Here is an 18,698-nt window from a genome sequence, read left to right on the forward strand (position 1 = left end):
GCCGCCACCTCGCCGACCGCCTCGTCACCGGCGGCCCGCGCCTCGTCGGCCACCGAAGCAAGCCAACCAGCCCTATCAACTCCACCCGCGCGACACCCTCGCCCTCGTTGCTCTGCTCTCGCCTTCACCAGGGTCCCCGAGCGTGGTCGCCGCCGCCGCCTCGCCGTGGTCGTGGCCAACGGCCTTCCCGACCCGTGTTGTGCCGCCCTACGGCTTCCCCGGCATCGTCCACATCCTCCATGTGTTTGATGCCGACCAGAGTGGCCTCAAGTCACCGGCATCGACCGGTTCCCCGCCGTAGCCACCGGAGCTCCTCCACGTTAATCCCCGCCACTCCGTCCTCCTCGCGTCCCCTCAAGCATGGGATGAAGGAAATATGCCCTAGAGGCAATAATAAAGTTGTTATTTATATTTCCTTATATCATGATAAATGTTTATTATTCATGCTAGAATTGTATTCGCCCGAAACTTAGTACATGTGTGAATACATAGACAAAGAGAGTGTCCCTACTATGCCTCTACTTGACTAGCTGGTTAATCAAAGATGGTTAAGTTTCTTGACCATAGACATGTGTTGTCATTTGATGAACGGGATCACATCATTAGAGAATGATGTGATGGGCAAGACCCATCCGTTAGCTTAGCATTATGATCGTTTAGTTTTATTGCTATTGCTTTCTTCATGACTTATACATATTCCTCTGACTATGAGATTATGCAACTCCCGAATATCGGAGGAACACTTTGTGTGCTATCAAACATCACAACGTAACTGGGTGATTATAAAGATGCTCTACAGGTGTCTTTGATGGTGTTTGTTGAGTTGGCATAGATCGAGATTAGGATTTGTCACTCCGTGTATCGGATAGGTATCTCTGGGCCCTCTCGGTAATGCACATCACCATAAGCCTTGCAAGCAATGTGACTAATGAGTTAGTTACGGGATGATGCATTACGGAACGAGTAAAGAGACTTGCCAGTAACGAGATTGAACTAGGTATGAGGATACCAACGATCGAATCTCGGGCAAGTAACATACCGATGACAAAGGGAATAACGTATGTTTTTATGCGGTTTGACCGATAAATATCTTCATAGAATATGTAGGAGCCCATATGAGCATCCAGGTTCCGCTATTGGTTATTGACCGGAGATGTGTCTCGGTCATGTCTACATAGTTCTCTAACCCGTAGGGTCCGCACGCTTAACGTTCGATGACTTGTATTATGAGTTATGTGATTTGATGACCGAAGTTTGTTTGGAGACCCAGATGAGATCACAAACATGACGAGGAGTCTCGAAATGGTCGAGAGGTAAAGATCGATATATTGGAAGGTTATATCCGGACACCGGAATGGTTTCGAAGTGATTCGAGTATTTTTCGGAGTACCCGGAGGTTACCGGAACCCCCCGGGGAAGTATTGTTGGAAATATGCCCTAGAGGCAATAATAAATTAGTTATTATTATATTTCCTTGTTCATGATAATCATTTATTATCCATGCTAGAATTGTATTGATAGGAAACTCATATACATGTGTGGATACATAGACAACACCATGTCCCTAGTAAGCCTCTAGTTGACTAGCTCGTTGATCAATAGATGGTTACGGTTTCCTGACCATGGACATTGGATGTCATTGATAACGGGATCACATCATTAGGAGAATGATGTGATGGACAAAGACCCAATCCTAAGCCTAGCACAAGATCATGTAGTTCGTATGCTAAAGCTTTTCTAATGTCAAGTATCATTTCCTTAGACCATGAGATTGTGCAACTCCCGGATACCGTAGGAGTGCTTTGGGTGTGCCAAACGTCACAACGTAACTGGGTGGCTATAAAGGTACACTACAGGTATCTCCGAAAGTGTCTGTTGGGTTGGCACGAATCGAGACTGGGATTTGTCACTCCGTGTAAACGGAGAGGTATCTCTGGGCCCACTCGGTAGGACATCATCATAATGTGCACAATGTGATCAAGGAGTTGATCACGGGATGATGTGTTACGAAACGAGTAAAGAGACTTGCCGGTAACGAGATTGAACAAGGTATCGGGATACCGACGATCGAATCTCGGGCAAGTATCGTACCGCTAGACAAAGGGAATTGTATACGGGATTGATTAAGTCCTTGACATCGTGGTTCATCCGATGAGATCATCGTGGAACATGTGGGAGCCAACATGGGTATCCAGATCCCGCTGTTGGTTATTGACTGGAGAGTCATCTCGGTCATGTCTGCATGTCTCCCGAACCCGTAGGGTCTACACACTTAAGGTTCGGTAACACTAGGGTTATAGAGATATTAGTATGCGGTAACCCGAAAGTTGTTCGGAGTCCCGGATAAGATCCCGGACGTCACGAGGAGTTCCGGAATGGTCCGGAGGTAAAGAATTATATATAGGAAGTGCTATTTTGGCCATCGGGACAAGTTTCAGGGTCACCGGTATTGTACCGGGACCACCGGAAGGGTCCCGGGGGTCCACCGGGTGGGGCCACCTGCCCCGGGGGGCCACATGGGCTGTAGGGGTGCGCCTTGGCCTATATGGGCCAAGGGCACCAGCCCCAAGAGGCCCATGCGCCAAGAGAAGAGGAAAAGGAAGAGTCCTAAAGGGGGAAGGCACCTCCGAGGTGCCTTGGGGAGGAGGGACTCCTCCCTTGGCTGCACCCTTCCTTGGAGGAAGGGCCAAAGGCTGCGCCCCCCTCTCCCTTGGCCCTATATATAGTGGGGGAAAGGGAGGGCAGCAACACCTAAGCCCTGGCGCCTCCCTCTCCCTCCCATGACACATCTCCCTCCTCCCGCAGCGCTTGGCGAAGCCCTGTTGGAATCCCGCTACTTCCACCACCACGCCGTCGTGCTGCTGGATCTCCATCAACCTCTCCTTCCCCCTTGCTGGATCAAGAAGGAGGAGACGTCGCTGCTCCGTACGTGTGTTGAACGCGGAGGTGCCGTCCGTTCGGCGCTAGGATCATCGGTGATTTGGATCACGACGAGTACGACTCCATCAACCCCGTTCTCTTGAACGCTTTCGCACGCGATCTACAAGGGTATGTAGATCCACTCCTCCCTCGTTGCTAGATGACTCCATAGATAGATCTTGGTGACACGCAGGAAAATTTTGAATTTATGCTACGTTCCCCTAAAGTGGCATCATGAGCTAGGTCTATTGCGTAGTTACTATGCCCGAGTAGAACACAAAGTAGTTGTGGGCGTCGATATTGTCAATTTGCTTGCCGTTACTAGTCTTATCTTGATTCGGCGGCATCGTGGGATGAAGCGGCCCGGACCGACCTTACACGTACTCTTACGTGAGACTGGTTCCACCGACTGACATGCACTAGTTGCATAAGGTGGCTAGCGGGTGTCTGTCTCTCCCACTTTAGTCGGATCGGATTCGATGAAAAGGGTCCTTATGAAGGGTAAATAGCAATTGGCATATCACGTTGTGGTTTTTGCGTAGGTAAGAAACGTTCTTGCTAGAAACCCATATCAGCCACGTAAAACATGCAAACAACAATTAGAGGACGTCTAACTTGTTTTTGCAGGGTATGCTATGTGATGTGATATGGCCAAAAGGAACGTGATGAATGATATGTGATGTATGAGATTGATCATGTTCTTGTAATAGGAATCACGACTTGCATGTCGATGAGTATGACAACCGGCAGGAGCCATAGGAGTTGTCTTTATTTATTGTATGACCTGCGTGTCATTGAACAACGCCATGTAATTACTTTACTTTATTGCTAACCGGTAGCCATAGTAGTAGAAGTAATAGTTGGCGAGCAACTTCATGGAGACACGATGATGGAGATCATGGTGTCATGCCGGTGACAAGATGATCATGGAGCCCCAAGATGGAGATCAAAGGAGCTATATGATATTGGCCATATCATGTCACTGTTATTTGATTGCATATGATGTTTATCATGTTTATGCATCTTGTTTGCTTAGAACGACGGTAGTAAATAAGATGATCCCTCATTAAAATTTCAAGAAAGTGTTCCCCCTAACTGTGCACCATTGCGAAAGTTCGTCGTTTTGAAGCACCACGTGATGATCGGGTGTGATAGATTCTTACGTTCACATACAACGGGTGTAAGCCAGATTTACACACGCGAAACACTTAGGTTGACTTGACGAGCCTAGCATGTACAGACATGGCCTCGGAACATAAGAGACCAAAAGGTCGAGCATGAGTCGTATGGTAGATACGATCAACATGAAGATGTTCACCGATGTTGACTAGTCCGTCTCACGTGATGATCGGACACGACCTAGTTGACTCGGATCATGTAATCACTTAGATGACTAGAGGGATGTCTATCTGAGTGGGAGTTCATAAGATGAACTTAATTATCCTGAACATAGTCAAAAGGTCTTCGCAAATTATGTCATAGCTCGCGCTTTAGTTCTACTATTTAGTTATGTTCCTAGAGAAAATTTAGTTGAAAGTTGGAAGTAGCAATTATGCGGACTAGGTCCATAAACTGAGGATTGTCCTCATTGCTTCATAGAAGGCTTATGTCCTTAATGCACCGCTCGGTGTGCTGAACCTCGAACGTTGTGTGTGGATGTTGCGAACATCTGACATACACATTTTGATAACTACGTGATAGTTCAGTTAAAAGGTTTAGAATTAAGGCACCGTAGACGTTTTGAAACGTCGCGAAACATATGAGATGTTTCGAGGGCTGAAATTGGGATTTCAGGCTCGTGCCCACGTCAAGAGGTATAAGACCTCCGACGATTTTCTTAGCCTGCAAACTAAGGGAGAAAAGCTCAATTGTTGAGCTTGTGCTCAGATTGTCTGAGTACAACAATCATTTGAATCGAGTGGGAGTTGATCTTCCAGATGAGATAGTGATGTTTCTCCGAAGTCATTACCACCAAGCTGCTAGAGCTTCGTGATGAACTATAATATATCAAGGACATATATGATGATCCTTGAGATATTCGCGATGTTTGACACCACAAAAGTAGAGATCAAGAAGGAGCATCAATTGTTGATGGTTGGTGAAACCACTAGTTTCAAGAAGGGCAAGGGCAAAAAGGGATGCTTCATGAAACGGCAAATCAGCTGCTTCTCTAGTGAAGAAACCCAAGGTTGAACCCAAACCCGAGACTAAGTGCTTCTGTAATAAGGGGAACAACCACTGGAGCAGAATTACCCTAGATACTTGGTAGATGAGAAGGCTGGCAAGGTCGATAGAAGTATATTGGATATACATTGTGTTGATGTGTACTTTACTAGTACTCCTAGTAGCACCAGGGTATTAGATACCTGTTCGGTTGCTAAGTGTTAGTAACTCGAAACAAAAGGCTACGGAATAGACAGAGACTAGCTAAAGGTGAGCTAACGATATGTGTTGGAAGTGTTTCCAGGGTTGATATGATCAAGCATCGCACGCTCCCTCTACCATCGAGATTGGTATTAAAACCTAAATAATTGTTATTTGGTGTTTGCGTTGAGCACAGACATGATTGGATTATGTCTATCGCAATACGGTTATTCATTTAAAGAGAATAATGGTTACTCTGTTTATTTGAATAATACCTTCAAATGGTCTTACACCTGAAATGAATGGTTTATTGAATCTCGATCGTAGTGATACACATGTTCATGCCAAAATATAGTAATGATAGTACCACCTACTTGTGGCACTGCCACTTAAGTCATATCGGTATAAAACGCATGAAGAAGCTCCATGTTGATGGATCTTTGGGTTCACTCGTTTTTGAAAGGTTTGAGACATGCGAACCATGTCTATTGGTGTATATGCATGAAGAAACTCCATGCAAATGGACCGTTTGGACTCACTTGATTTTGAATCACTTGAGACATGCAAATCATACCACATGGGCAAGATGACTGAAAGCCTCATTTTCAGTAAAATGGAACTAGAAAGCAACTTGTTGGAAGTAATACATTTTGATGTGTGCAGTCCAATGAGTGCTGAGGCATGTAGTGGATATCATTATGTTCTTACTTCACAGATGATTTGAGTAGATGTTGAGTATATTTACTTGATGAATCACGAGTCTGAATTATTGAAAGGTTCAAGTAATTTCAGGGTGAAGTTGAAAGATCGTCGTGACAAGAGGATAAAAGATCTATGATATGATCATAGAGATGAATATCTGAATTACGAGTTTGGCACAGAATTAAGACATTGTGGAAATTGTTTCACAACTAATACAGCCTGGAACACCGTAGTGTGATGTCCGAACATCATAACTGCACCCTATTGGATATGATGCATACCATGATGTCTCTTATCGAATTAGCATGATAGTTTATGTGTTAGGCATTAAAGACAACCACATTCACTTTAAATAGGGCACCACGTAATTCCGATGAGATGACACCATATGAACTATGGTTTAGGGAAACCTAAGCTGTCATTTCTTAAAAGTTTGGGGCTGCGACGCTTATGTGAAAAAGTTTCAGGCTGATAAGCTCAAACCCAAAGCGGATAAATGCATCTTCATAGGACACCCAAAACAGTTGGGTATACCTCCTGTCTCAGATCCGAAAGCAATAAGGGATTGTTTCTAGAATTGGGTCCTTCCTCGAGGAAAAGTTTCTCTCGAAAGAATTGAGTGGGAGGGTGGTGGAGACTTGATGAGGTTATTGAACCGTCTCTTCAACTAGTGTGTGGCAGGGCACAGGAAGTTGTTCCTGTGGCACCTACAACAATTGAAGTGGAAGCTTATGATAGTGATCATGAAACTTCAGATCAAGTCACTACCAAACCTTGTGGGATGACAAGGATGCATACTACTTCAGAGTGGTACGTAATCCTGTCTTGGAAGTCATGTTGCTAGACAACAATGAACCTACGAGCTATGGAGAAGCGATGGTGGGCCTGGATTCCGATAAATGGCTCGAGGCCATAAAGTCCGAGAGAGGATCCATGTATGAAAACAAAGTGTAGACTTTGGCAGAACAGCTCGATGGTCGTAAGGCTGTTGAGTACAGATGGATTTTAAAAGGAAGACGGACAATGATGGTAAATGTCACCATTAAGAAAGCTCGACTTGTCGTTAAGATGTTTTCCAACAAGTTCAAGGAGTTGACTACGATGAGACTTTCTCACTCGTAGCGATGCTAAGAGTCTGTTGGAATTATATTAGCGATTACTGCATTATTTATGAAATCTTGCAGATAGGATGTCAAAACATTGTTTCCTCGATGTTTTTTTGAGGAAAGGTTGTATGTGATACAAACCGGAAGGTTTTGTCAATCCTGAAAGATGCTAATAAGTATGCAAAGCTCCAGCAATCCTTCTAGGGACTGTAGTAAGCATCTCGGAGTTGGAATGTATGCTTTGATGATGATGAAAGATTTTGGGTTTATACAAAGTTTATGAGAAACTTGTATTTCCAAAGAAGTGAGTGGGAGCACTATAGAATTTCTGATGAATATATGTTGTTGAAATATTGTTGATCAGAAATGACGTAGAATTTCTGGAAAGCATATAGGGTTATTTAGAAAGTGTTTTTCAATGGAAAGCCTGGATTAAGCTACTTGAACATTGAGCATCAAGATCTATAAGGATAGATCAAAACGCTTAATGGTACTTTCAAATGAGCACATACCTTGACATGATCTTGAAGGTGTTCAAGATGGATCAGTCAAAGAAGGAGTTCTTGCCTGAGTTGTAAGGTATGAAGTTAAGACTTAAAGCTCGACCACGGCAGAATAGAGAGAAAGGACGAAGGTCGTCCCCTATGCTTAAGACATAGGCCCTACAGTATGCTATGCTGTGTACCGCACCTGAAATGTGCCTTGCCATGAGTCAGTCAAGGGGTACAAGAGTGATCCAAGAATGGATCACAAGACAGTGGTCAAAGTTATCCTTAGTAACTAGTGGACTAAGGAATTTTCTCGATTATGGAGGTGGTAAAAGAGTTCGTCGTAAAGGGTTACGCCGATGCAAACTTTGACACTAATCCAGATTATTCTGAGTAGTAAACTGGATTCGTATAGTAGAACAGTTATTTGAAATGGCTCCAAATATAGCGTAGTAGCTGCATCTACAAGATGACATAGAGATTTGCGAAGTACATACGGATCTGAAAGATTCAGACCCGTTGACTATAACATCTCTCACAAGCATAACATGATCAAACCCAGAACTCATCGAGTGTTAATCACATGGTAATGTGAACTAGATTATTGACTCTAGTAAACTCTTTGGGTGTTAGTCACATGGGGATGTGACCTTGAGTGTTAATCACATATCGATGTGAACTGGATTATTGACTCTAGTGCAAGTGGGAGACTGTTGGAAATATGCCCTAGAGGCAATAATAAATTGGTTATTATTATATTTCCTTGTTCATGATAATCGTTTATTGTCCATGCTAGAATTGTATTGATAGGAAACTCAGATACATGTGTGGATACATAGACAACACCATGTCCCTAGTAAGCCTCTAGTTGACTAGCTCGTTGATCAATAGATGGTTACGGTTTCCTGACCATGGACATTGGATGTCATTGATAACGGGATCACATCATTAGGAGAATGATGTGATGGACAAAGACCCAATCCTAAGCCTAGCACAAGATCATGTAGTTCGTATGCTAAAGCTTTTCTAATGTCAAGTATCATTTCCTTAGACCATGAGATTGTGCAACTCCCGGATACCGTAGGAGTGCTTTGGGTGTGCCAAACGTCACAACGTAACTGGGTGGCTATAAAGGTACACTATAGGTATCTCCGAAAGTGTCTGTTGGGTTGGCACGAATCGAGACTGGGATTTGTCACTCCGTGTAAACGGAGAGGTATCTCTGGGCCCACTCGGTAGGACATCATCATAATGTGCACAATGTGATCAAGGAGTTGATCACGGGATGATGTGTTACGAAACGAGTAAAGAGACTTGCCGGTAACGAGATTGAACAAGGTATCGGGATACCGACGATCGAATCTCGGGCAAGTATCGTACCGCTAGACAAAGGGAATTGTATACGGGATTGATTAAGTCCTTGACATCGTGGTTCATCCGATGAGATCATCATGGAACATGTGGGAGCCAACATGGGTATCCAGATCCCGCTGTTGGTTATTGACCGGAGAGTCATCTCGGTCATGTCTGCATGTCTCCCGAACCCGTAGGGTCTACACACTTAAGGTTCGGTGACACTAGGGTTATAGAGATATTAGTATGCGGTAACCCGAAAGTTGTTCGGAGTCCCGGATAAGATCCCGGACGTCACGAGGAGTTCCGGAATGGTCCGGAGGTAAAGAATTATATATAGGAAGTGCTATTTCGGCCATCGGGACAAGTTTCGGGGACACCGGTATTGTACCGGGACCACCGGAAGGGTCCCGGGGGTCCACCGGGTGAAGCACCTGCCCCGGGGGGCCACATGGGCTGTAGGGGGTGCGCCTTGGCCTATATGGGCCAAGGGCACCAGCCCCAAGAGGCCCATGCGCCAAGAGAAGAGGAAAAGGAAGAGTCCTAAAGGGGGAAGGCACCTCCGAGGTGCCTTGGGGAGGAGGGACTCCTCCCTTGGCCGCACCCTTCCTTGGAGGAAGGGCCAAAGGCTGCGCCCCCCCTCTCCCTTGGCCCTATATATAGTGGGGGAAAGGGAGGGCAGCAACACCTAAGCCCTGGCGCCTCCCTCTCCCTCCCATGACACATCTCCCTCCTCCCGCAGCGCTTGGCGAAGCCCTGTTGGAATCCCGCTACTTCCACCACCACGCCGTCGTGCTGCTGGATCTCCATCGACCTCTACTTCCCCCTTGCTGGATCAAGAAGGAGGAGACGTCGCTGCTCCGTACGTGTGTTGAACGCGGAGGTGCCGTCCGTTCGGCGCTAGGATCATCGGTGATTTGGATCACGACGAGTACGACTCCATCAACCCCGTTCTCTTGAACGCTTCCGCGCGCGATCTACAAGGGTATGTAGATCCACTCCTCCCTCATTGCTAGATGACTCCATAGATTGATCTTGGTGACACGTAGGAAATTTTTGAATTTATGCTACATTCCCCAACAAGTATTGGGCCTTAATGGGCTTTAGTGGAAAGGAGAGAAGGGCCACAAGGTCTGCCTCCCATGGCAAGTCCGAGTTGGACTAGGGAGGGGGCGGCGCCCTCCTCTTTCCTTCTCCCTCCCCCCTCCTTCCCTCTCTCCCCCTTTTGGAAATGGAAGGGGACTCCAATGTAACACCCCGATAATCATGCTACAGTAACCTCACCCTAATGTGCCAGGCCATCATGTTTTACTAAGCCATTTTGCCACTTAATGAAAGCCAGGGTCAAGTTCAAATTCCAAGGACAAGTCAAATTATAATTTCTTCAAACTATAAAACTAAAATGTTTCAAGTTTAGTATAAATTCCCCTGATTAATTATCATGTTGACACCAACATTATTTGACCTACAAATTAGTCCCTAACAACAATTGTTATGGACCAACATCACCTTTTTATTCCGGTTACACTCAACACTAAATTCAAAATAATTCAAAGTGGCCTCAAACTTTGTGAGCTAATGCAAAATATTACCTAGTAATTATGTGCCAAGTTTTAATGTGAACAAAGTCATTTGGTAATAAAATAAAATGCAAAGCTAAGACTAAAGAAGAAAATCAAAAAGAAAATATAAAAGAAAAGAAAAAAAAGAACACCACTGGCCCAACTGGGCCTTGGCCCAGCCGGCCAACCCAACCGGCCCAACCATCCCGCACTCTCCATAACCCCCACATCCCCCGAACCCTAATCCCCGTCGCCCCACTTCCCCCCCACTCCCTCGTCTCTCCTTTTCCCTCCCGATCTAGATCGGATCGGGCCGACCCCGTCGCCATCGCCCAAAGCTGCCTCGCCGCCCCCTGCGCTCGCCGCCGCTCGCCCTGCGCCCGCCCGATGTCGTCCATCGTCGCCCGGAGCCCGCGTCGACCGCGCCAAGCCGCCTCCTCACCGGAGATGGACGAATCCTGGAGGCCCCGTCACGGATCTGGCCTCCCCTCGCCTTGCTCCCCTCGCCGGAGTCCCCTTGTCGACCGGTGCCCGCCTCCGCCACCACTGCCGTGCCGGTGCCTCGCCGTCTCGGTCGCGTCCACCGCGGCTCCCCGCGGCCCCGGCGAGCACGCTCGCGCCTATGGGCTGCCACCTCCGCCCCGCAGCTTCTCCGTCGTCCCCGTCACCGGCCATCCTCGAGCTCGCTGCCAAATGCCCTACAACAGCAACGTGAGGCCCTCTGTCGCCTTCCCTCCCCCCTACGTACTACTTCGTCGTAGGGTGCCAACGCCGACGCGCCCGAGCTCGTGCTCCCCCGCTCGCGCCTCCCCACTTGCGCTAGCTGCCGCCTGTCGATTGCCCCTCCTCTGCAGCTCGCTCAGCTTCGCGCGGCCCCGCAGTGCTGCCCGTGCCGACCGCCGCCTCCCGTGACCCCCCTGCTGCGGGCCTCACCTCTTGCGCTGGCTCGCCTGGGCCGCTGCCGTCGCCCGCCCGGCCCCATCCGCCACGGCGCCCCTGGGTCACCGCACCGGTGCTGGTGCGCCCACGGGGCTCTGTCCTGGCACCCCCATGCCCGTTAGCCCGCACGCCCATGCCCGCTAGGACCCCCCTTGCCTATGACATAGGGTCCCCACGCCCCCTGATCGTTTAGAAAAAAAGGATTAAAGAAAATAAATAAGTAAATAAATAAAAATAAAAATGAATAAATAAATAAATTAATTAAGTTAATTAATCCTGTTTAATTAATCTAATTAACTAGTAGTTTAATTAAACAGTGATTAGTTTAGCTAATTCCTAATTAATCTGAACAGAGAATGACACGTGGGTCCCATTGGACCCACACGTTAGTTTGACCAGTCAACATCTCCGACGACTGCTAACGTCATGCTGATGTCAGCATGCACTATTCTGGATAATGTTGAATTAAATTAATTAAATAAATTCTAAAATGATTTAAAACTTAAGAAAATCATACTATAAAATAAACTATAGCTGAGATAAAAATACTTTCTACATGAAAGGTGCTCAGAACGACGAGACGAGTTCGGATATGCAGCCCGTTCGTCCGCCACACATCCCTAGCATAGCAAACACGCAACTTTCCCCCTCTGGTTCATCTGTCCGAAAATGTGAAACACCGGGAATACTTTCCTAGATGTTTTTCCCCTTCACCGGTACCACCTCGTACCGCGTTAGGGCACCCCTAGCACCGATACTTGTCATGTCATGCATAGTCATGCATTTGTTTGCATTATATTTATTGTTTCTTCCCCCTCTTCTCTCGCTAGGCATCGAGACCGACGCCGCTGCTACCCAATACGACTACGGTGTTGACGACCCCTCTCTCTTGTCAGAGCAACCAGGCAAGCCCCCCCTTGATCACCAGATATCGCCTACTCTCCTCTATACTGCTTGCATTACAGTAGTGTAGCATGTTACTGCTTTCCATGAATCCTATTCTGATGCATAGCCTGTCATTGTTGCTACAACTGTTGATACCTTACCTACAATCCTAAATGCTTAGTATAGGATGCTAGGTTATCATCAGTGGCCCTACACTCTTGTCCGTCTGCCATGCTATACTACTGGGTCGTGATCACTTCGGGAGGTGATCACAGGCATATACTATATACTTGATATTGTTACATTACTTATGATACTGTTCGGAGATGGGGGCCGAAGGGGCAGGTGGCTCCATCCCGGTAGAGGTGGGCCTGGGTTCCCGACAGCCCCCGACTGTTACTTTGTGGCGGAGCGACAAGGCAGGTTGAGACCACCTAGGAGAGAGGTGGACCTGGCCCTGGTCGGCGTTCGCGGATACTTAACATGCTTAACGAGATCTTGGTATTTGATCTGAGTCTGGCTACTGGCCTATACGCACTAACCATCTACGCGGGGACAGTTATGGGCACTTGACGTCGTGGTATCAACCGAAGCCTTTGTCACGTCAGCGACTGAGTGGCGCGCGCCGGGTTGGACCGCGTAATGCAACTTCCTTTGTAATGGAGGTTGCTAGGTCTGCTCACCGGCCGCGTACGCAACGCGCAGGTGTGCAATGGGCGATGGGCCCAGACCCCTGCGCCATAGGATTTAGACCGGCGTGCTGACCTCTCTGTTGTGCCTAGGTAGGGCTGCAACGTGTTGATCTTCCGAGGCCGGACATGACCCGGAAAAGTGTGGGCCAAATGGGATCGAGCGTGTTGGGTTATGTGGTGCACCCCTGCAGGGAAGTTGATCTATTCGAATAGCTGTGTCCCTTGGTAAAAGGACGACCCGGAGTTGTACCTTGACCTTATGACAACTAGAACCAGATACTTAATAAAACACACCCTTCCAAGTGCCAGATACAACCGGTGATCGCTCTCTCACAGGACGACGAGGGGAGGACCATCGGTTAGGATTATGCTACATGATGCTACTTGGTGAACTTACCATCTACTCTCTTCTCCTGCTGCAAGATGGAGGTTACCAAAAGCGTGGTCTTCGAAAGGACTAGCTTTCCCCCTCTTATTCCGCCATTATGCTATTCAGTCCACATATGATACCCTTATCCCATTTGATACCAATGCATACATATGTAGTGTAGCTCCTTGCTTGCGAGTACTTTGGATGAGTACTCACAGTTGCTTTGCTCCCTCTTTTCCCCCTTCCTATACCCGATTGTTGCGATCAGACGCTGGAGCCCAGGAGCCAGACGCCAGTGTCGACTACTACTACTACTACTACTCGGGAGGTGCCTACTACTACGTGCAGCCCGCTGACGACGACCAGGAGTAGTTTAGGAGGATCCCAGGCATGAGGCCTGCGTCTCTTTCGATCTGTATCCCAGTTTGTGCTAGCCTTCTTAAGGCAAACTTGTTTAACTTATGTCTGTTCTCAGATATTGTTGCTTCCGCTGACTCGTCTATGATCGAGTTCTTGTATTCAAGCCCTCGAGGCCCCTGTCTTGTAATATGATGCTTGTATGACTTATTTTATTTGTAGAGTTGTGTTGTGATATCTTCCCGTGAGTCCCTGATCTTGATCGTACACGTTTGCGTGTATGATTAGTGTACGATTGAATTGGGGGCGTCACAAGTTGGTATCAGAGCCGACTGCCTGTAGGAATCCCCCTTCCACACTCCTTGGCCGAAGTCGATTCTAGACATTACAAAACTTTTTACTAACATGGCTGTGTGTCTTACGGGCTCACGTCGCCATTTGGGTGGTATTAGGATCTTTTATTCCTCATCTATACTCTGGGACTCTAATCTCTCTTCTATTCGGGTTAAAATGAATTTACTAATTCTAACTCTAGGTTCTCGTGTCCACTTCCTCTCGGAGAGCTCCTCACTCCAGATGTTTGCTTGGTGCACCGAAGGATTCCGAAGATACTCTCAGATGTTCTCTCGAGACTTTGTGCCATCGTTTTTTTGCAATTCCCTTTCATCGATAAACCCCCTATGGATGACCTTGTACACTTGTCACTCATACAGTTGTTCCTCGATGATCTTATTATTACAAGATACCCCAAAATACTCTATTGTTTCGAGAATACCTTGTGCCTACCGCCTTGCAGTTCTTTGCCACATGAATACCACTACGGATAAATTCCTCACACTTGCCGAGTATCCGCTCATCCCTAGTTGTTCATGTGTTTCCCAAAAGTCTTCGAAATACCATTCAATCTTTCGAAAATCCTCAACCGCTAGTTGTTCTTGAAATTCTTGCTTGCTTGCATTATGGTTAATCCCATAAGTATACTAATCTTAGTGGCATCCTTGGTCACTATCATTTTTGAGTCCATTAATTCAATAAGTTGCAAATGTTCACAATCATGAGTCGAATCCTAGGATTATCCTTTCGGCTCAGACGTCCTTTAAACATGACCTGGATCTCGACCAATCAAATTGCCGTCGATTGTACCCCTGAGGCTATACAACTTATCCATCCCTAATCAGAGCATTGCTTCTGAACCGTTGTCTTGGAGTTCATTATTCCTTTGCATTTGAGCTTTGAGTTAGTCAGTTGTTTCTATAATCTGACCTCCTTGCATTCTTTCTTCCTCTGGTTGAGTACCGATGCTCACATCAGATCCCTCGTGGACCACCAGACCCTTTGTCGTATTTGCTCCGACTGTGTCCTTCATATTGAATAAAATTGTGAGCCTTTCCATGGGTATATAATGCCTTTGGTAAATTGTATCATCTGCTTTGTGAACCATGCTCTACTGTCGAGCTTGTATTATTTACTTCAAAGTTTGTGGTATATGTTCCTAAGATGCCCTGATGGTTTGAACCTATGCCTTCCCTAATCCGCGTGAACCCGAAAGATTTCACGGGTCATACTTATCTGGTATTGCACCATGTAAAAATTTCAACAACTAATGTCATTTTCAAAATACGAGAGGTGAATGAAAGGTTATGCGTTGAAAAAGTGGGAGTCGACCTTGAACCCCGTGTTCATGCCCATGGACCCGATGTATACCTTATCATGGAAGCTTCTCTTAAAATAATTATCCCCTTGTTATAAGTTCATCTTGTATCTGTGGACGTGGTCCGACCATGTTCTCTTTTAAATACCATTTCTCGTGCAAGTTTAAGCATTTGTCTTCTGTAGAGCAATACCCCAGTCCAACCTCTACTTTGGTCTGTCGTCGAGTATTACCCCATGGTATCTCGAGATATCATGGGACATCATAACTTCTTATGGGTTCTTCATCAACTATTATTACTCATCGGATCCAATTGTTCCTAGGTTCCGGGTTGTCGTCAACCGAGAACACCGAATAGTGAATCGAATCCGCACTCCGATTCAATAACCCTAAATAATTTTCATTGCTTACGAGTTTAAATAATCCTTCAAGTCATTCCTAGCTTGATCGGCTATATCATTATCGTGGTGCTCTTAACTGTGCTACCCGGTCCTTCCCGAAGCACGATTTTCGATGATGAGCTAAACTTACGTTGATTTTCCACATCATATCATTTCTCCTTAAACCACAAGCTTGGTTTCGAGTTTGTGTCATACCCGTGGTTCTAATAACCTTTCGCTTCATTATTCCTTTGACTTGATGTCATTGCCGATGGATTACATCTTCATGAAATCTCTCAACAATTGTGTCATGATCATCATCAACATTCTGAGCTCTTCCGGGATATCAATCGAATTCGTGATGAGGGATACCATCCTTTCCCTCGATGCTTTGTGTTATCACCGACAACATTATTGCTTTCCCTCCAACACAAACTCGTTCGTGCTTTGTGTTATACCTAGAGATCCGTGATATCCAGCAATTCTTCTTCTTTACCTTGGAGTATTACCATCTTTGATGTCAAGAATGTCGTGAGAATTTCACCACCTCCTGAGAATTCTTGATACAAGTAATACTTATCACCATCACCATTCCTTCTTGGTCCTCGTGTTGTTCCTAACCGGAATACCGACAAATGAACTATGATGTGTGAATTCAAAACTTCCAACAACCCTATTGCTTTGAACCAATGTTTAATTGTGTATGTTTTCCTCGAGCATACATCATTATACCATTTTGATTTGACAATTGTTATCTCCTTGTTCACATAATTGGGGAGATCCATCTTTTGAAAATCTCGATGGATTGTCACCGAGTCCATCAGTCTTCTCCTCACCCTCTCCCTGTTTTAATGATGAACTCTTGTTTTGGAACTCGTTTCCATAGTTCATTTCCCTAAGAACCTTACAATGTCATCTCGACAATTTGTGTTGCACCTTTCTTCTTAGGCATCCTGAGTCTGAGGTATCATGTCACCAATCAGACCCGAATCTCGGTCAGACATGATGGTTGGAACGTAATTCCAGGAGTTATAACATTAGTCTTTGACCCGATAAGGTGATGTCATGCCTAGGACACCTGGCCGGCGGACCTATTGTCATAGTTTCCATTTTAGTAAGGTTATCCATTCTTCCATGAGGAAATTGTAAGACTTATTCTATAAGTTGTTACTGATGGATCCTTTGTGTATCCATAGCCTGGTATTTACCTGTTGGCCATGCCAATGCTATCTCGAAGCATGTCTATGGTACTCCGATTTTCAACAAGAACATTTGAAGAGCAATGTTAAATGTTTCCTGCTCAATTATCCAAACACCACTGTATGGGTAATGTCATGAAATTTCTCTCCCCTTACCTAAAGAGTTTTCTACATTATATCCTGTCATGGATATCATGATCTGCTTGTCCTTGGGAAGGATATATCCTGGAATATGTGTTTAAACACATTTTCCTTTCCATTGTTCTGTTTAATATGAAGATCACCTTTTCCTTTCCATTGTTTTGTCTAACCTTTCTGGTGATCTATATGATCTAAGCAGTAATATTCTTCTACTTATGTAAACACCATGGTGTACAACCATGTCAGTAAGACCATGTTGCTTTTGTTGATAGCATTCCGGTAACCACCGATGGACGAGAACTTTGCCTAATGGTCTGCCTCGTTCAACAAGCAGGAAAATGGTTCTCTTTGTCCCTCGCCCTTGGTACTGATGTTGTTGCTAACATAACTGATAGGCTATCCTCCGACATGCCCTGCTTACATGATCGTGCAAGACGTCATCGCCCTTCCTACTTTTAACCCACATGGTGGGCCATAACCCACAGGTCCCAGGATCGAAACCTGACTCTCATGTACACCCTGTTGTCAAAGTTATTCCTCGTGCTTGACTTCTTATGTTATTCACGGACCACCTGCCAAGTGATCTATTCTGGTATCAGATGCAATACTTATTCTTGTTGCTCTGAACCCCCTTCACCTTCTGATTAGGCCATCCAACGATTGCCTGCCCATTGGAAACTTCTCATGGTACCTTCTTACTTTACTCTCGATATTTTCTTAAGTATCTATTCGAGAGTTACTTTCTACCACATTCCCTGAGTTATCCGCCAGATAGTCAACCTTGTAAGGCCCGTTCTTCCGAAGTTACCACTTGTCCTTTTGTAAGTACCATGAATCCGAAGAAAGGATGCCGACTTCATCATGATGGCTGGAAGCAGAGTAATGAAGACGTCAATGTAATGGATCGACCTATTCGAGAAAAGCAACCAAGTCGGGAAGATCCTTTAGCATTTTGTAACCAGAACTTTCCCCCTTACTCCCCTCTTAAATCTCGGAACGAGATTTCTTGTAGTGGAGGAGATTTGTAACACCCTGATAATCATGCTACAGTAACCTCACCCTAATGCGCCAGGCCATCATGTTTTACTAAGCCATTTTGCCACTTAATGAAAGCTAGGGTCAAGTTCAAATTCCAAGGACAAGTCAAATTATAATTTCTTCAAACTATAAAACTAAAATGTTTGAAGTTTAGTATAAATTCCCCTGATTAATTATCATGTTGACACCAACATTATTTGACCTACAAATTAGTCCCTAGCAAAAATTGTTATGGACCAACATCACATTTTTATTCCGGTTACACTCAACACTAAATTCAAAATAATTCAAAGTGGCCTCAAACTTTGTGAGCTAATGCAAAATATTACCTAGTAATTATGTGCCAAGTTTTAACGTGAACAAAGTCATTTGGTAATAAAATAAAATGCAAAGCTGAGACTAAAGAAGAAAATCAAAAAGAAAATGTAAAAGAAAAGAACAAAAAAAGAACACCCCTGGCCCAACTGGGCCTTGGCCGAGCCGGCCAACCTAGCCGGCCCAACCATCCCGCACTCTCCATAACCCCCACGTCCCCCGAACCCTAATCCCCGT

The sequence above is a fragment of the Triticum dicoccoides genome, chromosome 3A (assembly GCF_002162155.2).
Source record: "Triticum dicoccoides isolate Atlit2015 ecotype Zavitan chromosome 3A, WEW_v2.0, whole genome shotgun sequence".
In the NCBI taxonomy this organism is placed as follows: Eukaryota; Viridiplantae; Streptophyta; class Magnoliopsida; order Poales; family Poaceae; genus Triticum; species Triticum dicoccoides.